Below are 25,172 nucleotides of genomic sequence, written 5' to 3'. Positions count from 1 at the left end.
TAAACTGAGGCTTTGGAGGAACTAAAGTGATCAAGGAATATCTTCTTATCTAAGAAGGCCCCAAAGAAGTCATTGAATCTTCCATAAATTTCACCCAGGGACAAGGAAAGAAACAACTCTACATCTAACATCTATCCTGCTCAGACTCTTCCGGAAAATTGCAGAGAAAGGTAAACTTCCAAACTCATTCTATGAGGCCACCATCACCCTAATACCAAAACCAGAGAAAGATGCCTCAAAAAAAGAAAGCTACAGGCCAATATCACTGATGAACATAGATGCAGAAATCCTCAACAAAATTCTAGCAAACAGAATCCAAAAACATATTAAAGAGATCATACATCATGAGCAAGTGGGCTTTATCACAGGGATGAAAGAATTCTTCAATATTCACAAATTAAACAATGTGATGCACCACATTAACAAATTGAAAGATAAAAACCATGTGATTATCTCAACAGATGAAGAGAAAGGCTTTGACAAAATTCAACATCCATTTATGATAAAAAAAAAAACCCTCCAGAAAGCAGGAATAGAAGGAACATACCTCAACATAATAAAAGCCATATATGATAAACCCACAGCAAACATTATCCTCAATGATGAAAAACTGAAAGCATTTCCCCTAAAATCAGGAACAAGACAAGGGTGCCCACTCTCACAACTACTATTCAGCATAGTTTTGGAAGTTTTAGCCAAAGCAATCAGAACAGAAAAAGAAATAAAAGGAATCCAGATTTGAAAAGAAGAAGTAATACTCTCATTGTTTGCAGATGACATGATCCTCTACACCGAAAATCCTAAAGACCCCACCAGAAAATTACTAGAGCTAATCAATGAATATAGTAAAGTTGCAGGATATAAAATCAACACGCAGAAATCCCTTGCATTCCTATACACTAACAATGAGAAAACAGAAAGAGAAATTAAGGAAACAATCCCATTCACCATTGAGACAAAAAGAATAAAATATTTAGGAATAAATCTACCTAAAGAAACAAAAGACCTATATATAGAAAACTAGAAAACACTGATGAAAAAAATCAAAGTTGACAAAATAAATAGAGAAATATACCATGTTCATGAATCGGAAGAATCTATATACTGAAAATGAGTACACTACCCAAAGCAAACCATAGATTCAATGCAATCCCTATCAAGCTACCAAAGATATTTTTCAGAGAACTAGAACAAATAATTTCACGATTTGTATGGAAATACAAAACACCTCAAGTAGCCAAAGCAAGCTTGAGAAAGAAGAATGGAGCTGGAGGAATCAACATGCCTGACTTCAGACTATGCTACAAAGCTACAGTCATCAAGATAGTACGGTACTGGCACAAAGACAGAAATATAGATCAATGGAACAAAGTAGAAAGCCCAGAGATAAATCCACACACCTATGGACACCTTATCTTTGACAAAGGATACAGTTGAGAAAAGAAAATCTCTTCAACAAGTGGTGCTTGGAAAACTGGTCAACCATGTGTAAAAGAATGAAAGAAAAACATTTTCTAGGACTTTATACAAAAATAAACTCAAAATGGATTAAAGATCTAAATGTAAGACCAGAAACTATAAAACTAGAGGAAAACATAGGCAAAACACTCTCTGACATAAATCACAGAAGATCCTCTATGACCCACCGTCCAGAGTAATGGAAATAAAAGCAAAAATAAACAAATGGGACCTAATTAAACTTAAAACCTTTTGCACAATGAAGGAAATGATAAGCAAGGTGAAAAGACAGTCTTCAGAATGGGAGAAAATACTAGCAAACAAAGCAACGGACAAAGAATTAATCTCAAAAACATACAAGCAGCTCATGGAGCTCAATGCTGCTGCTGCTGCTGCTGCTAAATTGATTCAGTCATGTCCGACTCTGTGCAACTGCATAGACGGCAGCCCACCATGCTCCCCCGTCCCTGGGATTCTCCTGGTCAGAACACTGGAGTGGGTTGCCATTTCCTTCTCCAGTGCATGAAACTGAAAAGTGAAAGTGAAGTCACTCAGTCGTGTCCAACCCTCAGAGACCCCATGGACTGCAGCCTTCCAGGCTCCTCCGTCCATGGGATTTTCCAGGCAAGAGTACTGGAGTGAGGTGCCATTGCCTTCTCCATGGAGCTCAATGCCAGAAAAATTAACGAACCAATCAAAAAATGGGCCAAAGAACTAAACAGACATTTCTCTCAAGAAGACATACAGATGGCTAACAAACACATGAAAAGATGTTCAACATCACTCATTATCAGACTTATGCAAATCAAAACCACAATGAGGTACCATCTCAGCCAAGTCAGAATGGCTGCTATCAAAAAGTCTACAAATAATAAATGCTGGAGAGGATGTGGAGAAAAGGGAACTCTTTTACACTGTTGATGGGAGTGCAAATTAGTATAGCCACTACGGAGAATAGTGCGGAGATTCCTTAAAACCTGGAAATAGAACTACCATATGACCCAGCAATCCCACTGCTGGGCATACACACCGGGGAAATCAGAATTGAAAGAGACACGTGTACCCCTGTGTTCATCTCAGCACTGTTTACAATAGCCAGGACATGGAAGCAACCTAGATGTCCATCAGCAGGCGAATGGATAAGTAAGCTGTGGTACATATACACAGTGGAAGATTCAGTTAGTCAATCAGTTCAGTCTCTCTGTCATGTCTGACTCTTTGTGACCCCATAAACTGCAGTACGCCAGGCCTCCCTGTCCATCACCAACTCCCGGAGTTCACTCAGACTCACGTCCATTGAGTCAGTGATGCCATCCAGCCATCTCATCCTCTGTCGTTCCCTTCTCCTCCTGTCTTCAATCCTTCCCAGCATCAGGGTCTTTTCCAATGAGTCAACTCCTTGCATGAGGTGGCCAAAGTACTGGTTTCAGCTTTAGCATCATTGCTTCCAAAGAACACCCATGACTGATCTCCTTTAGAATGGACTGGTTGGATCTCCTTGCAGTCCAAGGGACTCTCAAGAGTCTTCTCCAACACCACAGTTCAAAAACATCAATTCTTCGGTGCTCAGCTTTCTTCACAGTCCAACTCTCACATCCATACATGACCACTGGAAAAACCATAGCCTTGACTAGACGGACCTTTGTTGGCAAAGTAATGTCTCTGCTTTTCAATATGCTATCTAGGTTGGTTATAACTTTCCTTCCAAGAAGTAAGCGTCTTTTAATTCCATGACTCAGCTATTAAAAAGAACACATTTGAATCAGTTCTAATGAGGTGGATGAAACTGGAACTTATTATACAGGGTGAAGTAAGTCAAAGAAAAACACCAATACAGTATATTAACACATATATATGGAATTTAGAAAGATCGTAATGATGACCCTATATGTGAGACAGCAAAGGAGACACAGATGTAAAGACAGACTTTTGGACTCTGTGGGAGAAGAAAAGGGTGGGATGATTTTAGACAATATCATGGAAACATGTATATTATCATATATGATATATGATATATATATGAAATAGATATTTATTATATATTATATATATGAAATAGATATATATCATATATGAAATAGATCACCAAACCAAGTTCGATGTGTGAAACAGGGCACTCAGAGTCAGTGCACTGGGATGACTCAGAGGGATGGGATGGGGAGAGAGGTGGGAAGGGGGTTCAGGATGGGGGATACATGTACACCCATGGCTGATTCATGTCAACATATGGCAAAAACCACTACAATATTGTAAAGTAATTGGCCTCCAATTAAAATAAAGTAAATTAAAATAAATAAATTAATAAAAATGCAAGGAGAGAGATAAAAATAAAAGTAAAGTTGCCTACCTTTTAAGTGTAACACCTACATGAAGTAAGTAATAGTAGAAAATTTTGGAGTCAGCCTACCAAAAGAAGTAGGTAAGAGACAGACTCCAGTGGCATTTGAATTTCAGCTTCTGCTTGTCCTTGCTTCTAAGTTGTGCCCTTACCACCTTGGTTCAAGATAATTGTTCAAGTGGTTACAAATAATTTATAACAATCTTCCCTCTTTGGGAAATCATTCCTTTTCTGTTATGGGCTGAAGGGCTGAATTGCATCCCCCTCCACACCCACCATTCATATGTTGAAGCCCTAACACCTAGAACCTCAAAATGTAAATTTTCTTAAGTGATAGGGCCTTTTAATTAGGGCTTCCCTGCTGCCTCAGTGGCAAAGAATCCACCTGTAATGCAGGAGACACAGATTCGAACTCTGGGTCAGGAAGATCCCTTGGAGGAGGAAATGGCAATCCACTCCAATATTCTTGCCTGGAAAATCCCATGGACAGAGGAGCCGAACAGGCTACAATTCAAATGGTTGCAAAGAGTCAGTTGTACATGCCTTCATATACAACTGAGCAGACATGCATATGATAGAGACTTTTCAAAGAGGTGTTTAAGTTAAAATGAGGCGCTATTCCATTTTGACTGCTGTTATCATAAGAAGAGGAAATTCAGACAGAGAGACGCTAAGAATGCACATGCATGGAGGAAAGACCTTGTGAGAACACAGTAAGAGAATGACTATCTGCAAAGCACAGAAACAAGTCTTCAGTTCAGTTCAGTTCAGTTGCTCAGTCGTGTCCGACGCTTTGCAACCCCGTGAATCACAGCACGCCAGGCCTCCCTGTCCATCACCAACTCTTGGAGTCCATGCAAACCCATGTTCATTGAGTCGGTGATATCATCCAGCCATATCATCCTCTGTTGTCCCCTTTTCCTCCTGCCTTCAGTCTTTCCCAGCATCAGGGTCTTTTCCAAAGAGTCAGCTCTTCACATCAGGTGGCCAAAGTATTGGAGTTTCAGCTTCAACATCAGTCCCTCCAATGAACAACCAACCAAGACTGATCTCCTTTAGAATGGACTGGTTGTATCTCCTTGCAATCCAAGGGATTCTCAAGAGTCTTCTCCAACACCACAGTTCAAAAGCATCAAATCTTCATCAGCTTTCTTTATAGTCCAACTCTCACATCCATACATGACCACTGGAAAAACCATAGCCCTGACTAGACGTACTTTTGTTGGCAAAGTAATGTCTCTGCTTTTTAATATGCTGTCTAGGCTGGTCATAACTTTCCTTCCAAGGAATAAGCATCTTTTAATTTCATGGCATGGCTCCAAAACTATGAGACAATAAATTTCTATTGTTTAAGCCAGCCATTCTGCTGTACTTTGTTATGGCAGCCAGAGCAAATAGACACATCTTCTGTGATTCTATCCATGTGGTTTGAATGACACCTTTCATTTTCATAAAGATCCTATTCTGTTCATCTCAGACACAAGACATGATGAAAGCCAATCATGGTATTTTATAGTCCCCAAGAGTTAAACTAGGATATGGATTTGTGACCTGAATTAGGATAATCAGAGATATTTTTCTGTGATTTTTCAAACTGAACCTTGGATAAAGCATTTCTGATTTCCTTTCAAGAGTAGGTGTCTAATCCAGTATTCATTTTCCTCTCCATGATGGAAAAGGACAAATATATTGTATTGCCATGGGGTAACTTTTGCCTTTTTGCAGGGCTCAAAGTTGTTCAGTTGTTCTTTGCTGTTGACAGTTTAGGCACTCGTTACTAATTACAGCAGAGAGCTCTGGTGAGGATAATTTCATGTTGTTGGGTCCATACCCACCACCCTTGTCATGCTGGCTGACTGTCCATGAGTCCACTGAGGAAGCACTGGGGCGGCTGAGGAAAAAGGAAGACTGACTTCTGCAGAAAGGGTTGCTGTGCTCCCCCATTGTTGACAGATTCTCCTGTGCTAGTTATCGGTTTACTACCTCTCAGCTCCAGATTTACTCTTTTTTGCATGCTCTATGACAATGGATCTGGACCCTTTAGATTTTCTTTCTTTCTCTTCCTTTTATATTTTTTAAATTAAGAAAGTTGTTTTTTATTTTTATTTTTTAATTTTTTGCCTTCTGGTGCATGTTAAGCTTTGTCAATAAAGGAGAGGGTACTGAAGAGATGTTTTGGGAGGACAGGGGCCCCGTGTGCTGACTTGGCCAGCTCCTGCCCTGCAGGCAGCTTCTGCACTCTCCAGTCTCTCCAGTCCTTTGTGGTTGGCAGCCTAGCAACTAACATCAGCATCGCTCTCCATTAGGCTGTGCCTCTGGTGAGACACCTTTCCTGAAGAGCAGAAGTTTCCATCATCACAGCACCATAACAGCTTCTGTGCTCTCCCAGGAACCATGGCCATGCCGTCTCTGACAAAGTCTGAATCTCAGCCCCCAGACCATTCCTCAGCCCAGGTTAAGGAGATCTTCTCTGTACCCACTATCCTTGTATTCTATAGTCTTCTTTTTACCTCCAATTAGCCAATCTCTCATTACATCAGTCCTCTATATAGTTAATTGTTCTTTAAACTTTCTGTGTTCCAATTATTGAACAGATTTTCCCTTGATTGGACACTGACTGACATACTGTATCAGAAGTCTCTGGTGGCATTGACCTGGGACCCTGATATGCTTGCAATGTAGGCACATTGTGAGAGTTCTACCCTCATACCAAACCATCTTGTTACTGATGTATCCATGTTGTTCCTTATAAGTCCCCAGTCATCTAGCTGTCCCTTAGCCACTGTGATCGACAATCTAAGTAGAGGAACAACTCAATGAACCATTCAAGTTTCTTTTCCCCTGAAAGATTTATTCCCCACTTAGTCTTTAAAGCCTCGCTGAAGTAGAGATAAAACACTGTAATGATCAATCATTTCTAGGTGGTGAGAGTATCTCATGCAGACCAACTGCGTATATTTGTTGTTTAGCTGCTAAGTTGCGCCTAACTCTTTTGTGACCTCATGAACCAGGCTCTTTCTGCCCATGTGATTTCCTGGGCAAGAATCCTGGAGTGGAGATTTTATCCATTACCAGGGAAGTGGGTTGCCATTTCCTTCTCCAGGAAATCTTTCTGACCCAGGAATCAAATCTGCATCTCATGCATTGCAGTTGAATTCTTTAACTCTGAGACACCTGGAAAGCCCCAGCTGTGTATGAGGCTCAAATCAACTGGTAATGATAAAATCTCCATAAGCCCACAGGTGAAATTTGAATAAGAGATGGCAGTGCGTCAAGAATTGGCCTCCTGGGAGTGTGAGGCAGCTAATTAAGCAACTTAACAAACCTTCATGGCCTACTTGAACTGTTTGTCCTGTAGACCACCCACATAATAGTAGTGAAGTTGCTCAATCGTGTCTGATTCTTTGTGACCCTATGGACTGTAGCCCCTCAGGCTCCTCTGCTCATGGGATTTTCCAGGCAAGAATACTGGAGTAGGTTGCCATTTCCTTCTCCAGGGGATCTTCCCGACCCAGGGATCAAACACAGGTCTCCTCTATTGCAGGCAGACCCTTTTACCATCTGAGATACCATCCACTTGGTGGAACTTTATTGTTCAGTGGTCCAGATAACACCTAGTAGAGGAAGGCTACTCAAAATGGATGGACATTTGATGTCATATCTATCTAAGCTCAATTACAAGAGAAGAACTCTTCCTGAAAGGGAAATGTTTGCCAAAGAGGACCTAGCTTTATTTTAAAACCCTGGGGTCTTTACCATAATTTTCTAATTGTGACTTACTTCATGTAGTAAGTGAAATATTTGCGAAAGAGGACCTAGCTTTATTTTAAAACCCTGGGGTCTTTACCATGATTTTCTAATTGTGACTTACTTCATGTAGTAAGTGAAGTGAAAGTCTCTCAGTCATGTCCAACTCTTTTCAACCCCATGCAGTCCATGGAATTCTCCAGGCCAGAATACTGGAGTGGGTAGCCTTTCCCTTCTTCAGTGGATCTTCCTGACCCGGGAATTGAGCCAGTGTCTCCTGTAGTATCTAGTCAGTTACAGGCACTTCAAGTTTGACTGGACCCATTAGCTCTTATAGACTAGATGGCAGAGATGCTTTCTTGAAGCTTGCTTCAGCTGGAGAGCCTTTTCTTGCTCAAGATTACTAAGAGTTGGCAGTCTAATAGACACCCCAGTAAATAGTTTGAAACAGCCCAAATGTCGCATATGCTGCCTCTAAAACCCAAAGAAGCCCAACAACCACTCTTTCATCTTAGCCCTTCCAGTTAGGAGACCATTTTCAGAAAAAGTAGTTAGTCAATAAACATATGAAAAAATGTTCATTCTCATTAGCAATCATAGGAATGCAAAGTTATAATGATATATAACTACTACCCTGCCAACTTGGCAAAACAATTTAAGTATAAAAAACAAAAATTGGTAAAGCTGTAGACAAGTGCGTATTTTCATACTATGCTGTGGGGAATATAAATTGATAAATTACTTTGAAAACTGTACATCATCTAGTGACGTTGGACACATAACACAACCTATGAATAAGCAGTTCTACTCCTGGTTACATATCATAGAGAAACTCTTGCACAAGAAGTTTGTAACAAGGGGCTTCCCTGGTGGCCCAATGGTAAAATATTTGCCACCCAATGGTAAAATATTTGCCTTCCAATGTAGGGGTCACATGTTCAATCCCTGCTCCAGTAACTGAGATTCTACATGATGCTGGGCAATGCTCTAGGGCCCATGCAATAAGATTCACCTGCATACTGCAACAATGACCCAGTGCAGCCAAAATAATTTTTTTAAAGTTTATAACAAGATATATGTATAAAAATGTTCATGGTAGCTTGTTTGTTATAATAAAAATAGACAATAACACAATTGTAAATCAACAGTAGAATGGTAAGTAAATAATACAGGTTCAATGGAATAACACAATTAAAATAAATGAAGTATAGATATCATGTTTAGTGCAGTAGGCAGAATTCTAAGATGGCCCCAAGATTCAAAACCCCTGGTATACACACAATAATCCCCACCACTTGAGTGTTGAAGGGACTTATGAATATGATGGGATAGTCACTCCCTTGATTATGGTGTGTAACGTGACTCCACTGCAGCAGACTGGTGAGAGATTCTGCTCACCTTGAAGAAATGAGCTGCCATGTTGTGAATGGAGTGACACATACAGCAATGATATAAAAACTGAGAGTTGTCTCCAGTTGGCAGCTCATTAAAAAAAAAAAAGAGAGAGAGAGAACCTCAGTCCTATAACTATAAGGAGTTAGATTCCGCTAATAACCAGTGAGAGTGAAAGAGGATTCTGAGTTTCAGATGAGGCTGCATCCCTGGTTGACACCCACATGCCACCCTGGTGAAACCCTGAGCAGATGACTCAATTAATGCAGGTGGTCTGACCCATGGAAACTATGTAATAAGAAATGTGTGTTTTTAAGCCATTGTTTGTTATAATACAATTACAATACAATTAGTTACAATACAATAGAACACTAATACTTTAAAGTGAAGAGAGGAATCATAAAGCAAAATATACAGTATGATTTTATTTATGTAGTGGTCAAAATACCATGTATATTCCCTGGAAGCCCTCTATGGAAACAAACCTATAAAGAAAAGTAAAGGCATTATTGTCATTTGCATACTAGTGCTAAGTTGCATCAGTCGTGTCTGACTCTGCAACCACATGGACTGTAATCTGCCAGGCTCCTCTGTCCAAGGGATTCTCCAGCCCAGAATACTGCAGTTGGTTGCCATGCCCTCCTCCAGGGGATCTTCCTGACCCAGGGATTGTACCCATGGCTCCTATGTCTCCTGCATTGACAGACAGGTTCTTTGCCACTAGCACCAGCTGGGAAAAGTCAGCGCAGTGATTCATTCTAGGGTAGAGGGAAGGTTTACCATTTGAGAAGGGCATGTGTGAAACTTCTAAGGGTCTAGCACTAGTTCATATATTACCTTGTGTAGAGCTTACATGAGGGTACACTTTATTATCAGTGATGAAACAGTGCTTATAGGTGTTACATATTTCTCTGGAGGTATGACATATTCTGCAAATACAAATTTTAAAAAGCAAGAGAAGCAATGGAGGGGAAAATGAGGTAGGAAAGAGAAAAGGAGGTGAGGCAGATAACCATTCTAGGAACAGAAGTTGCAGTTGAAATCACCATCTGACTAGACCTATGATAATCACAATGTCACTCTCTAATATCCATCTGATTTTTGCACAGGGCAAACAGGCAAGTTAAATGGGAGATGTGATAGAAATCAACACTTCTGTATCTTTCAGGTTTTTGGTGGTAGCGCTAATCACCAACATTCCCACTGTAGAATGGTATTAATTTGTTGTTTTTTTTTAATACAGGGTAGGTGCATAGCTTAATAGAACCCCACTTCATGGATCAGAGAGCTGATGTGAGGATCCTGCCAGATGACAAGCATGCCTATTACAAGTGCCATTCAAAATCTGGAAAATTAATCACAAGAGGGTTTGTGGGCCTACTGGACCTACTGAGAAATGATGCAGCTGGTGCTCACAAGTCCCCCATCTGATTGAGGCATCATGGTGTCTTTCTGGAAAGTATGTTGTCTCTACTGAGAGGCTATCAGTCAAGCCTTGTTTAACCAGAGCTAAAGTTGTACTGATCAAAAACAGCATAGTGGACTACACACCTATCTCAGTCCTTGTACTTTCTAATCATGTGTGTGCTAAGTCACTTCAGCCATGTCTGACTCTGTGCCACCCTATGGACTGTAGCCTGCCAGGCTCTGTCCATGGTATTCTCCAGGCAAGAATACTAGAGTGGGTTGCCATGCCCTCCTCCAAGGGAATCTTCTTTCTAATTAACCTCTGTTAAGTGTCTAAATGTCTATGTAGACCAAACCATTCAGATTTCTACTCTAGCTCTTTTAAGTTAGACTTTGTAAATGTCATCTAGGAGACTTCTTAATGATATGAACAAAGAATCTCTCATTTCATCACAGTCTTTCTTTCAATAACCACTTATGTCCAGTTGACTCTAAGACATCATTTAAGTAACTATTTGGTCACTAACTGCCATTGACTTCTGTTCCATTTTCTAACACTACCTAGATTCTAACTGCCTTCAAACCAATCACTTTAGACACTAGTCCCAGATTTCTGTCTCTTTGAGGATCTTTTAGGATCAATTCTGTGTCAGTAATAGTTCTCAATTGGAGACAACAGAATACACTGTAACCAGTTTAGGCAGATGTGTCAGAGTTTCCCTCCACTCCCCTCAGGCTCAATGATTTGCTAACGGACTCACAGGACTTCAGAAAACCTATGGTTATACTCATAGCTACAGTTTATGATAGCAACAGAATACAGATTATAATTAACAAAGAAAAAAAAGAGATAGGACAAAGTCCAGGAGAAACAAGACACAAACTCCCAGATGTCTTCTCCAGTGCATTCACATGGCGGTTTGCTAAAGTCTCCCAGCAATGACGTGTGACAACACATGTGAAATATTGCCAACCAGAGAAACTCATCCAAATGTTGGCGTTCAGAGTTTTTACTTGGGGTCATAATATAGACATGTCGGAGAAGGCAATGGCAACCCACTCCAGTACTCTTGTCTGGAAAACCCTATGGACAGAGGAGCCTGGTAGGCTGCAGCTCATGGGGTCGCTAAGAGCTGGACACGACTGAGCTTTCAAATTTCACTTTCATGCATTGGAGAAGGAAATGGCAACCCACTCCAGTGTTTTTGCCTGGAGAATCCCAGGGACTGCGGAACCTGGTGGACTGCTGTCTATGGGGTTGCACAGAGTCAGACACGACTGAAGTGACTTAGCAGCAGCAGCAGCATGTAGACATGTAATGCCTTATAAGGCAGAGTGTTACAAAGGCTCAGAGATTATTTCCCAGGGCTCCACTAAAGGGCTAGTCTTGAAGACAGTCTTTTTTTAGAATGTGCAGGATTTGAACAACCCAGGTCTGTTGAGGGAACCCATTCCTGGCCAGCAATTCAGTTCAGTTCAGTCGCTCAGTTGTGTCCAACTCTTTGAAACCCCGTGGACTGTAGCATGCCAGGCCTCCCTGTCAATCGCCAATTCCTGGAGTTTACTCAACTCATGTCCATTGAGTAGGTGATGCCATCCAACCATCTCATCCTCTATTGTCCCTTTCTCCTCCTGCCCTCAATCTTTCCCAGCATCAGGGTCTTATCAAATGAGTCAGTTCTTCGCATCAGGTGGCCAAAGTATTGGAGTTTCAGCTTCAGCATCAGTTATTTCAATGAATATTCAGGACTGATCTCCTTTAGGATGGATGGGTTGGATCTCCTTGCAGTCCAAGGGACTCTCAAGAGTCTTCTCCAATACCATAGTTCAAAAGCATCGGTTCTTCAGCACTCAGCTTTCTGTATAGTCCAACTCTCACATCCATACATGACTATGGGAAAACCATAGCTTTGACTAGACAGACCTTTGTTGGCAATGTCTCTGCCTTTTAATATGCTGTAATTAAAGGTTTATAAAGAAATATTGCAAAGATCACAGTGAAATCAGAAGGGATGAAAGGCCAGCCTCTATTTAGGTTTTGTTTCTGTGAACATTTCTCAGAACCATATCATAGAACTGTCCTGCTGTCCCATACAAGACTGTTTTTATTACAAATAGAAAGTTACTACTATAGAACAGATAGAGCCTAAGTCCCCTTGCACAGAAAGACAAAAGCCTGAGAGATGTAAGACTGTTTCAATTTCACTTTGGGGAAGTAGAATTCAGAATGTGAGAAGCTATCAAAAGTGATGGCAGGATATTCAAAAGAACTGGGGGCAGCCATTAATAATTAATAGTAGATATTCTTTGAAGTGGGTTGTGGTTGCAGGGGAACACAAGGGACAAGGGTGAGGGTGTGTCTGGATAAATACCATTGAAATCACCTAAAGCATTTGGTAAAAATTCAGATTCCTGAGATTATCTAAGACCGACTTGCATGTTTCATTGCTAAGTCAGGTCTGACTCTATGCAACCCCATAGACTGTAGCTTCCAGGCTCCTCTGTCCGTGGGATTTCCCAGGCAAGAATTCCGGAGGGAGTTGCCACTTCCTCCTCCAGGGGATCTTCTCAGATCAGGGATCAAAACCACATTCCCTGTATCTCCTGCATTGGCAGGGAAATTTTTTACCACTACTCCACTAAGACCTGCTGAATCATAATCTATGATGTTAAAGCTCCCGCATTCCCAAATATTTCAGTAAGCTCCCTTTGTTAGTTTAGTACTACAGTGCTTGAATTTCTGACTTCATAAATTCTCTGCTTTCTTTCACATACTTATTAGAGCAAAATGATTAAGCAGAGGCAGAGCAGCAGCAACTTACTGCCAGAGACAAGCTGGGTGTGGGGCTACAGTACGGAACAAGGCCAGAATGATAATTATTAAGGCTTGCCTTCCAGGGGGATTTTGGTGTTGGCCAATAGATCACAAGGTACATAAAAGAAAAATATAGGAGCAATCCATGAAGCAGTTTTTTTTATTTTTTTTTAATCTGTTTAATTTATTTTCTTTTGGTTGCACTGGGTCTCTGTTGGCGCTCATGAACTTTATCTAGTTGTGGTGCATGCGAGCTTCTCTTTGTTGTAGTGCACAGGCTTCTCATTGTGGTGGCTTCTCTTGCTGTGGAGCATAAGCTCTAGGCACAGGGACTGCAGTAGTTACAACATTGGGCTCAGTAGTTGTAACACATAGGTTTTAGTTGCTCTGTGGCATGTGGAATCTTCCCAGACCAGGGATCAAACCTGTGTCCTCTGCATTGGCAGGCAGATTCTTATCCACTATACAACCACAGAAGTCCTATGAAGCAACTTCACTTAATCTGTATTGAAAAAGGAATTCTTAGCTGGGGAACAAATACCAGAAAGATTCAAAATCCTGTACCCAGTCCCAAGTTGTAGTTAGTTCACAGACCCAGAGCCCCCTGAATGAAATGGAGAACCTTGAGGAAGCAGTTTCTGATAATATCATGAGTACTAATAGTGATTTTATTCTTCCTAACATTTCCCAGTCTGAGTTATATCCAGTTAGAAGTCCAATTGTGTGCTGGAGAATGAGAAAAACCCAGATCTTCTGTGGACACTTAGAACTAATTCTGTGGTTCACTAAACAGGGAGGAAACACAAAGGGTAAAAAATAAAAAAAGATTTTGAGCCTATGTCAGTGGTTCACAAACACAAGCTAAAGTTATTCTCCTCTGTCTTGAGCATATGATTGGACTAACCATCCTTAGCAATTGTCAGAACCTTCAATTGGCTCCCTAGTCAATGGAGCAAAACATATTATTGGATGAAAGACCAATGGAAACTATGGAGCTACCTCTTTAACAAAACAGAAAAACACAGCCCTGTGAAATTTCAAAGATTTTACCACATTCAAAAGCTTGAAATATATAGTAGTCGGTGATTCATATCATATCTCCAGAGATCATATAGGTCTTAAAGAATGATATCATATTACTATAAATGCAATCAAATAATGATTACAATCACAGTTGCTGCCCCAGGTATATTTTCTTAACCAGAGAAAATAAATATAGTTCTTGGTTACTGGTACAAAATGATGAATCTGGAAGATGATAATTTTTCTGTCTCAATGACCAGAAAACATCTGAATGAATTCACCGTGTCTGGCAAGAACAGTGAGACTCTGTATTCCCTTACCTCAGGGCTACACAACCTCTACCACTCTGCCAGAACAATCTGCAAAGTATTTGCTTATCTTAGCATTCTACAGGAAATCATTCTTGTCTGCTACATTGATGACATTTTACTGAGAGAGACTGGAAACCTGGGAGTGGCGGATACCAAAGATGCCTAGGGAAGGCTCCCGCATTGCAAGCAGATGCTTTACCCTCTGAGCCACCAGGGAAGCCCATAGAGATAATAGAGTAGATAAATGAGATTTCATTTGAAAAGGAAGACCTTTCCTAACATTTATCATGTAGGGAGGAAGATGCATGTTCTCAGTTAAAAACTGTAAGCCATGGTGACTCTTGAGTAAACAGCAAATAATATTTATCCTAGTCTGAAATTTTCCAATTATCTTAACTACTTGGCTCTGAAAAAGACTAAACGCCTGATAAGGGGACTTCAAGTGACTTCATGAACTGAAACTTCCATGGTGGACTACTATTTGATCTATCAAGTCATAAAGTTGCCCATGCCCAGCTGCACTCCATCAGAAAAAGGAAACAGTTTACATAAAATCAGAAGCCTGACAAATTAATCTTCCTGCAGATAATAGCTATGAAGTCTAAACAATAACAACAACATTGAAATGCCTAAAGGCTCTGGAAACTGAACAAACACATGTAGATTTGAGGAAAAAGCTGAAATTGGGAACAAGGGACCTGAAGGGAGAGTTCCCATGTTTTGCAACTTTGCCCTGAGATCAGCCACAGTTAGGGAGATGGCAATGTGAGGCAGGTAAGATTTGATAGAAAGCTTGCTATCTTCTGGGGAGAGGAACCAATGAAAGGAGACCAAACTAATCAGGGTCATCAGAGAATAAGGGGGATCCTCATGAATAATAGAATCAGAGAAGATGAATCCCAAATTCCATTTTTAAACTCAGCCAAACTTTCTTGCTGATCACTTAAACATACATGGATGAAGCAAACTGAAAACATTGTGCACATGCTCCCCACATCAGTTATGGCAGTTTTGAGGTTGAGTCAACCCGAGTTAAATGTCTGCATAGTTCAGAACAGTATTACATAAGCCAGAGTCTCCACAACATGTCTTCCTAATGACCAGGATATAATATAAAACAATTTGATACATAAAGTACCAGGAAAATATGATTTGGCCTCAGGGGAAAAGAAGTTGATGGATGTCAAGCAGAAATGACTCAGATGTTATCAGTCAAGAATTTAAAACAGCTATCGTACCTTTGCTCAGTGAAGCAAAGGAAAATACACTTGCATTGAATGAAAAAAATTTTTAATTAATTTTTCTTTAAAAAGAAAACTTTAGAATTGAAAAGTATCTGAAGTAAATTAACTACATGGGTTTAATAGCAGAATGGAGATAACAGAGTAAAGAATCAGTGAACCTGAAGATAAATCAGTAGAAATCATCTAATATGAAGAAGAGAGATGGACTAAATTGGAAAAAAAAAAAAAAGGACAGAGTTTCAAAGAGATGAAGGGCAATTTCAAAAGGTCTAATAGAAATGGAGATATATGGTGCTCTAAGACTGGAAAAATTAATATTGTTAAAATGAACATGCTACCCAAGGTGATCTACAGATTTAATACAATCCCTATTAAAGTGACAGTTTTCACAAATCTAGAACAAATAATTCTAAAATTTATTTGAAACCACAAAAGACCTTGAATTGCCAAAGCAACTATTTTTGCAAAGAAGAAATTCAATGAGAGGTAAAGTGATAGGCAAGAAGTAGATTTATTAACACAGGATACTAGTAAGTGATACTGGAGAAGGAAATGGCAATCCACTCTTGCCAGAATTCTTGCCTGGAGAATACCAGGAATGGGCAAACCTGGTGGGCTGCCATCTATAGGGCCACACAGAGTTGGAAACAACTGAAGAGACTTAGCAGCAGCAGCAGCAGTAAGGGATACAAGCAAGCAGGTGAGGTGGCGCTGCCTGCCATTGCAATCTTGAGGGGGAAAAAAAAACTCTCCCAGACTTCAGACTATACTAAAAGTTACAGTAATCAAAACAGTATGGCATTCACACACACACACACACACACACACACACACACACACACACAAGGGAACAGAGTAGAGAGCGCAGAAATAAACTCATGCACCTATTGCCAGCTAATCTATAACAAAGGAGGTCAGAATATACAATGGAGAAAAGACAGTGTCTTCAGGGAGTGGTGCTGGGGGACACTGGACAGCTACATGTAAAACAAATAGCAACCTAAGCAGCTGACTGGTGTAAAAAGGTGTGTATATATATATATATATATATATATATATATATATATACACATGTATATGGAAAAGAAAAGGAAAGATATACCCATTTGAGTGCAGAGTTCCAAAGAATAGCAAAGAGAGATAAGAAAGCTTTCCTCAGTGATCAGTGCAAAGAAATAGAGGAAAACAATAGAATGGGAAAGACTAGAGATCTCTTCAAGAAAATTAGAGATACCAAGGGAATATTTCATGCAAAGATGGGCTCAATAAAGGAACAGAAATGGTATGGACCTAACAGAAGGAGAAAGTATTAAGAAGAGGTGGCAAGAATACACAGAAGAATTGTACAAAAAGATCTTCACGACCCCGATAATCATGATGGTGTGATCACTCACCTAGAGCCAGACATCCTGGAATGTGAAGTCAAGTGGGCCTTAGGAAGCATCACTACGAACAAAGCTAGTGGAGGTGATGGAATTCCAACTGAGCTATTTCAAGTCTTAAAAGATGATGCTGTTAAAGTGTTGCATTCAATATGCCAGCAAATATGGAAAATTCAGCAGTGGCCACATGACTGGAAAACGTCAGTTTTCATTCCAGTCCCAAAGAAAGGCAATGCCAAAGAATGCTCAAACTACCGCACAATTACACTCATCTCACATACTCGTAAAGTAATGCTCAAAATTCTTCAAGCCAGGCTTCAGCAATACGTGAACCATGAATTTCCAGATGTTTAAGCTGGTATTAAAAAGGCATAGGACCCAGAGATCAAATTGCCAACATCCGCTGGATCATGGAAAAAGCAAGAGAGTTCCAGAAAAACATCTCTTTCTACTTTATTGACTATGCCAAAGCCTTTGACTGTGTGGATCACAATAAACTGTGGAAAATTCTGAAAGAGATGGGAATACCAGACCACCTGACCTGCCTCTTGAGAAATCTGTATGCAGGTCAGGAAGCAACAGTTAGAACTGGACATGGAACAACAGACTGCTTCCAAATCAGAAAAGGAGTACGTCAAGGCTGTATATTGTCACCCTGCTGTATGAAGCACAAGCTGGAATCAAGATTGCTGGGAGAAATATCAAGAACCTCAGATATGCAGATGACACAACCTTTATGGCAGAAAGTGAAGAACTAAATAACCTCTTGATGAAAGTGAAAGAGAAGAGTGAAAACGTTGGCTTAAAGCTCAACATTCAGAAAACGAAGATCATGGAGTCTGGTACCATCACTTCATGCCAAATAGATGGGGAAACAGTGGAAACAGTAACACTTTATTTTGGGGGGCTCCAAAATCACTGCAGATGGTGACTGCAGCCATGAAATTAAAAGACGCTTGCTCCTTGGAAGAAAAGCTAGGACCAAACCAGACAGCATATTAAAAAGCAGAGACATTACTTTACCAACAAAGGTCCATATAGTCAAGGCTATGGTTTTTCCAGTAGTCATGTATGGATGTTAGGGTTGGACTATAAAAAAAGCTGACCACTGAAGAATTGATGCTTTTGAACTGTGGTGTTGGAGATGACTCTTGAGAGTCCCTTGGACTGCAAGGAGATCCAACTAGTCCATTCTAAAGGAAATCAATGCTGAATATTCATTGGAAGGACTGATGCTGAAGCTGAAACTCTAGCATTTTGGCCACCTGATGTGAAGAACTGACTCGTTGGAAAAGACCCTGATGCTGGGAAAGACTGAAGGCAGGAGGAGAGGGCACAACAGAGGATGATATGGCTGGATGGCGTCACCAACTCAATGGACATGAGTTGGGTAAACTCCAGGAGTTGGTCATGGATAGGGAGGCCTGGTGTGCTGCAGTCCATTGGGTCGCAAAGAGTCAGACACAACTGAGTGACTGAACTGAATTGATATATATGGAAAAGAAATGGAGTGTTTCATATATATATATATATATATAAAATATACATGATATACATATATGTATGTAATATATGGATATATATGTATATAGATATGGATATATATATCCAGATAAAGATAGTTCTAGGCTGAGGACCTGAGCCATTGAGGTATTAATACAGTCTCACTCTATAGTCAAAATGAAGATTCTTTCTTACTGCTGCTGCTGCTACTGCTAAGTCGTTTCAGTCGTGTCTGACTCTGTGCGACCCCATAGATGGCAGCCCAACAGGCTCCCTCGTCCCTGGGATTTTCCAGGCAAGAACACTGGAGTGGGTTCTTTCTTACTAACCTAACCCTAATTAAGTACTGCTGATGACGCTTGCAGCCTCAAATTCTCCTCCTGGTGCTGTGCTGTGCTTAGTTGCTCAATTCTATTGACACTTTGTGACCCCATGGACTATAGCCCACCAAGCTCTTCTGTCCATGGGGATTCTCCAGGCAAGAAAACTGGAGTGGGTTGCCATGCCCACCTCTAGGGGATCTTCCCAATCCAGTGATAGAACCCAGGTCTCCCATGTTGCAGGTGAATTCTTTACCATCTGAGCCACCAGGGAAGCCAGTACTTGTCTCCAAATGCCTGTCCCTCTGCACATATCTTCTCAGCCCAGCATTGTGGTGAAGAAGAATATTATGGTGCTTTCTCAGAGTATTTCTCTTAGGAACCCAGGCGTGCCCAAGTCCTGCCCTACAAATCTCCCTTACTTGAATACTACTCTCCTACTGTGGTAATCCAGTGGTCATGTATGGATGTGAGAGTTGGACTGTGATGAAGGCTGAGCGCCGAAGAATTGACACTTTTGAACTGTGGTGTTGGAGAAGACTCTTGAGAGTCCCTTAGACTGCAAGGAGATCCAACCAGTCCATTCTGAAGGAGATCAGCCCTGGGATTTCTTTGGAAGGAATGATGCTAAAGCTGAAACTCCAGCACTTTGGCCACCTCATGTGAAGAGTTGACTCATTGGAGAAGACTCTGATGCTGGGAGGGATTGGGGGGAGGAGGAGAAGAGGACGACAGAGGATGAGATGGCTGGATGGCATCACTGACTTGATGGATGTGAGTCTGAGTGAACTCCGGGAGTTGGTGATGGACAGGGAGGCCTGGCGTGCTGGGATTCATGGGGTGGCAAAGAGTCAGAACTGACTGAGCGACTGAACTGAACTTACTTAACATTTAACATTAACATTTAATCATCATTACAACCCCATCTTATAGATGAGAGGCCCAAATCAGAGAGGGTTTTATGATTGTTGTCAGCTATTTTGTGGTTATTAATAAATTGTGAGCCTATGCTCTTAACCACTTTGCTATGCTAATTCTAAAACCAATGCGTTAAGGCACATATAACTTTGCCTGCTAATTGCCTGCAGAGTGAGGAAGAGGAAGTCTAAGATTACTAATATTATGATTGGGGACTACCACAGATGTTGGAGTCACCAGTCAAGTCAGGGAATGTAGGATGATTTGGTTTCATTCAACACTAACTACAGATGCCTATATTCAGTTGCTTCCTTGATTTCTTCATTTGGATATAAGGATACAAAGTCAGCTGCAGTGAAAGGTATCTAGAGTAACTATGTCTTATTACAGGGTGAGGAACTGTCTCACACCAAAGTTCACACTGGTATACAAGCTGTGACTCAGAAAATCCTTGGGGCCCATCCTATTGCTTGAGCTCACAACCCTACCACACTCCATCAGAAATGGACAGAGAGAAAGGAGCATCTCATTTCTTTCACAGTATGATCTTGAAGTGGCTCACATCATTTCTGCTCACATCCCATTAGCCAGAAGAGTGACATGGCTACACCTAGAGAGTTTATTATAGGAAACCATGGATCTGGCCAGGTGTTCTACTATCATGGATGAAGAAGAGAATGCACTTTAGAGGCCGACTAGCAATCACTCTGTACTACAGACATATAGGCATCTCAAATTTAACATTTTAAAAAACCAATTCCTGCTTATTCTTCCAAAACCCTCTTTCCTACACAATTATCCACATCTCAGTGAATGACGGAAAATAGGGCAGAGTCAGCAGTTTGATTTCAGATGTGAATGAATTTGAGGTGAATGTAGGATATTCAGTACAAATTTCCAATAAGCAGTTGAAGATACATATCTGAAGTTTCTGAGTGAGGTCAGTGTCCAAGATTCAGACTCGGATTTCTGACTGACACAAGTGATCCCTGGTGGCTCATTCAGTCAAGAATCTGCCTGCGATGCAGAAGACCTGGGTTCGATCCCTGGGTCAGTAAGATCCCTGGAGAAAGGAATGGCAACCCACTCCAGTATTCTTGCCTGGAGAATTCCATGGACAGAGGAGTCTGGTGGGCTACAATCCATGGGGTTGCACAGAGTTGGACACAACTGAGCAAGCACTCATGCTCGCACACAGAATATACAAGTTTGTGAGCAACTGTGTAAAAATGTTGGGTCAAGAGAATCAAAAGCAGAGAAGACTAGCATTCTGTAAAGATTTGAGGAGTGATCTAAGACACAGGAGAAGAGGATGGAGGTCTCAGGATGATGGAATCAAGGGAGCAGTTTCCAGTAGATTAGCAGTGTGGAAGGCTGCGAAGAGGTCAGATACCATGAAAATTGAAAAGCTACTTTTAAATTTGGTTATTATGCCATACTGACATAAATACAAGCAATATATATAGTAAAATGGGAGCAAATACTACATTTCAGTAGTTGAAGAGGGACTTGGAAGCAAACGATAATCTGATAGGTCTTCCAAAATGAACAAAGTTAAGAGGAGAATTAATGAATAGGAGAAGGAATTAATAGGAGAGGGATTAAGTCCTGAGATGCACCTAACTCCCATATACATTAGCTCTAGAAAGGAAGAAGAATGGCTCATACTTTAAGACAGAAGATCAAGGGGAGTGCAAATTTGGGTAATCTGTAGGAACAAAGGTGAAGGAGTGAAGGAGTTTATGCCTGGAGTCTGTAATGATAAACGATCACTACTGCTAGTACTAAGCACTACAATTTGCTGAGCACTTGTCCTGTCAGGCAACGGTCTTCACAGAATTTTGCTACAACAGTGTTTCTTAAATATGGAGAGCTACTCATACACCAAAAGCCTAGTCTTTTTCTACAGTTGTGTGTGTAATATTTTGATGTAACCTAAATATACCAACAGTAACTTTCATCCCACTGTATCTGACCATTTTTTGTTCCATTCTTTCAGCTTTCTCCTGATCCCAAAGGCATGCTAGGAAATAAAAATTGTCTATGCATTTTGATTCATCTGTTGTGACTCACATCAAAAAGAAATTCTGAGCACCAAAACAGCCATTTAAAAACAAAAACAAAAAAACTTCATCAGCAATCTAGAGCAAACTGTTTCATAAAAACTGTCGGGTTATTTTGAAAAGTATGTCATTTTACTGGTGTGATTTCCTCTTGGACTGTGAGTACTCACTCACAGTTCTTGAGGGCAAGGATAGGGATTGTTGATCTTTTATTGTTTTCAAAAGCCTGGCACAGAGCTTGGTAAACAGTAGAAGTTCAAAGTTTGTTAAAGGAATTAATGAGCTATGTGAAAAAAAATTAAACTGCTCCTTTAACTTTACACTGAAATGGGAAACTTAGAAACTACTGGGTCTCATTTTGCATAGAATAGTCAAACAAATTTATTACTTAACTTAGTAGGTAATAACTTATTTTCCTGGGAAAACATACCTGAAGGAAAATATGGGTCTTACTTGGGAAAAAAATTATTCATAAAAACTGATATATATGGAGATGGAACACTATTAGGATTCTAAGGATTCCTGACAAAGTTCATGTTGCTAATTTCTACCAGCAAAATTTTTGAAATCTGAAAATGAACAAGGCAAAGAGCACAGTGGGTTTTTGAAATAAGTCTGATACAGGTAAGAATGCCTATTTAATATTAACAAGATAAAAGGGCTATATTTCTCCAGATTCCAAGGAGGAATTGGGATCCTTTTTGATCTTAGTAAAAAATCAGCATTTAAGACATTTAACTAAGAGCAGGTTTCTCTTTAGTTTTCTTGGAACTCAGGGTTTTCTGCCATGTTTGATATTATTTTTTACTTACATTTCACCTATTTAATTTTTACTTAACAGGAAATAGAATTGCTGAAAGAATCTTCACATGCTAGATATTGTAGTAACATTTAATAACATCTTTAAAATTTTTCATTTGCCTATTTTGGTAACATGCAAAGATAAATCTTTGACACTAATTTTAACTAGTCTCACCCATAAAACATAACTGAAAGTTCCCAAATGCGAATCTGTAATGGAAAGAAATGAAAAAATAAGGAATGACGTTAAAATTGGACATGACTTAACACTGTCATTTATCATTAGTTGTTTCAGAATGGGCTTCCCTGGTGAATTATCCCTTAATAATGTAAAACTCCACCAGATTATTTTTCTATTTTTGTTGGGAAGCGGTATGTGTGTGTGTGTCTGTGTGTGTACATATGACTATATAAAACACATGGTCTAAGAATGACAGTTAAATTCACTACTATGTATGGCTGTTGATATACAAAGTTTGAATACTAGATAAAATGGATGTCATAGTGTTTTATGGACTTAGCAGCAAAAGCTGCAAACCTTAAGACTGAATTGTTAGTGACCCCATTATAGCTTTGCTAGTGTTTCAGAGCCCTAAATCAAGACGCACGGCTTTACATGGATTCAGTCAAATACATCAGAATTAGCCTGTATCCAGCTAGGGTCAATCAAGGGGCCACTTTCTCTTTATCAACAACCTACGAAATGTCAAAATTGCAAGAGACAGGCTTTTACCTTCCCGTAAGCTAGTGACACACCGTTTGCAGGCAAAAGTCCTAAGCAGATGACCTTGGTCCCTTGAAAGAAAGCTGGTCCGCACTCTCGGCCTATTACTGCAATGTTTACAAAAGCAGCTCAGAGCACAAAGGGCTCGGGGTCGGCGACCTAGAATATGAAGGGCTCTGTCCCACTGCGAGCTTGGCAGCTACCAAAACGGCTTGGCGAAATTTCGGAAGCGAATTCCCAACAAAATCGGGAACGTCCAACTTCGGGCACGTTCCCTGGTTAGATAGCCCACAGGGCTCTTCAACACTCCAGAGGGCTCCAGGGGATGTCCCAAGTGTACCGCCTGCTTTCTGTCAGGGAACAGACCGCAGGGGCTTAAAAGAGGACCTGGCCCCTCTCCTCGCTGCAAAGATGGCGACCGACCCCGGTAGGACTGCGAGAAGCAGCCAGAGAGCCACTTCCCTTTCCCAGCCGCCTTTGCGCTGCGAGGACGGCAAGCAGGAGGGGGGCGGAGCCGACGATTTGGGCGGAGCAGAGCGCCGTGCCCTCCCGCGCGCGCCCCGGCCACGCCCCGCGCCCCTGCGTCCAGGCAGGGAGCCCTCGCCGGGCCAGGCGGTGCGCGCTGCCTGCCGGGATACTCGGCCCGCCCAGCCAGTCCTCCCGGCTTGCGCCGCGGCCGCGAGATCCGCGTTTTTTCCAAGATGGTGGCGCTCGGCTCGGGGTGACTGCAGGAGACGTTAGAGCCCGACTCGCCTTCTCGGGAGCATCGACACAGCGCCCTCCGCTCGCTCGCGCACCCCGCCTCTGCGTAGCCCTCCGCCGGCTCGGGCGCTCGCCATCAGCCGCCGCGCCGACTTGCGCTTCGCTTCTCCCGACGGGCGCTGAACCCGCGGGCGGCGGCGCCTCCCTCGGCTCCTCCGAGCCCCGCAGGCGGGCCCTGTGACCCCCGGTGCGGACGGACAGCGGCGGAGCGGCGGCGGGCGACGGGCGCGGGGCTTCCTGCGGCCGCTGCGCCCCCTTTCCCGGTCTCGGACTTCGGAGAACGAAGCGCGGGTCCCGCATGAGCGCCGGCGGTGGCGGCAGCGACAGGGAACGAGGCGGTGGCGGGCGGAGGCGGCGGGCGAGGGCGACGACGACCAGAGAGGCGGCCGCTGCTGCTGGGGCCGCGGCTCAGGCGCGGGGGCGACGACAGGTCAGTGCGGCCGAGGACGGCCTGCGCCGGGGAGGACGGGCCCGGGCCGGCGGCGCCCCCTTTGTCCCCGCGGCCGCCCGAGTGCCCTGCGGGGCCGGCCCCGGCGAGGGCAGGGACGCCCGCCGCCTCCGGGGCGGGTGCGCGGGGCGCGCGGTCTGGAGAGGCCGGTGCCAGGACTAGGCCTCTGTCCGCCGCGGCGGCCGCCGTGACTGTCAGTCCTGGCTAGGCGCCGCCGGAGGGAGGGTTTCGTCGCCCGAGAGGACGCGAGCGGGCCCGGGGCGGGGCGTACGGGCAGTCGGTAGGTGGCCCTCCTCCGAGCGGGCTCGCCCCGCTGGCCGGGTCCCCGGGCTAAGGGTCGGCGGCCACCTCCGCCCTAGGGGAGCTCTAATTCTCGCCGTTTTCGGGGTTTGGGCCTTACGGGTGAAGAAATGTTTAGACGTGTGCTTTGGCGGGTTGGGTGTTTTTGGGGGGTGGACTCTTGGGGAGGGAGGGCCAATGAAGTGGTAAATCAAGCCCAAGAATTGTGTCCACAGA

General features: G+C 42.2%; 1 protein-coding gene across 1 annotated transcript in view; it reads left to right on the top strand.

The window, feature by feature from the left end:
* Window positions 1-24,585: 24,585 nt before the first annotated feature.
* UBE3A (ubiquitin protein ligase E3A) overlaps window positions 24,586-25,172 on the top strand; it is a 94,520-nt gene continuing 93,933 nt past the window's right edge. Inside the window, exon 1 of the mRNA XM_068990894.1 lies at window positions 24,586-24,638. The gene's annotated coding sequence lies outside the window, so the exon portion shown is untranslated. The remainder of the gene's footprint in view (window positions 24,639-25,172) is intronic.

Source organism: Capricornis sumatraensis, chromosome 19 (genome assembly GCF_032405125.1).
Source record: "Capricornis sumatraensis isolate serow.1 chromosome 19, serow.2, whole genome shotgun sequence".
NCBI classification, from domain to species: Eukaryota; Metazoa; Chordata; class Mammalia; order Artiodactyla; family Bovidae; genus Capricornis; species Capricornis sumatraensis.
Note: the sequence above shows the minus strand (reverse complement) of the source record. Positions and strands in the feature narration are given on the sequence as shown.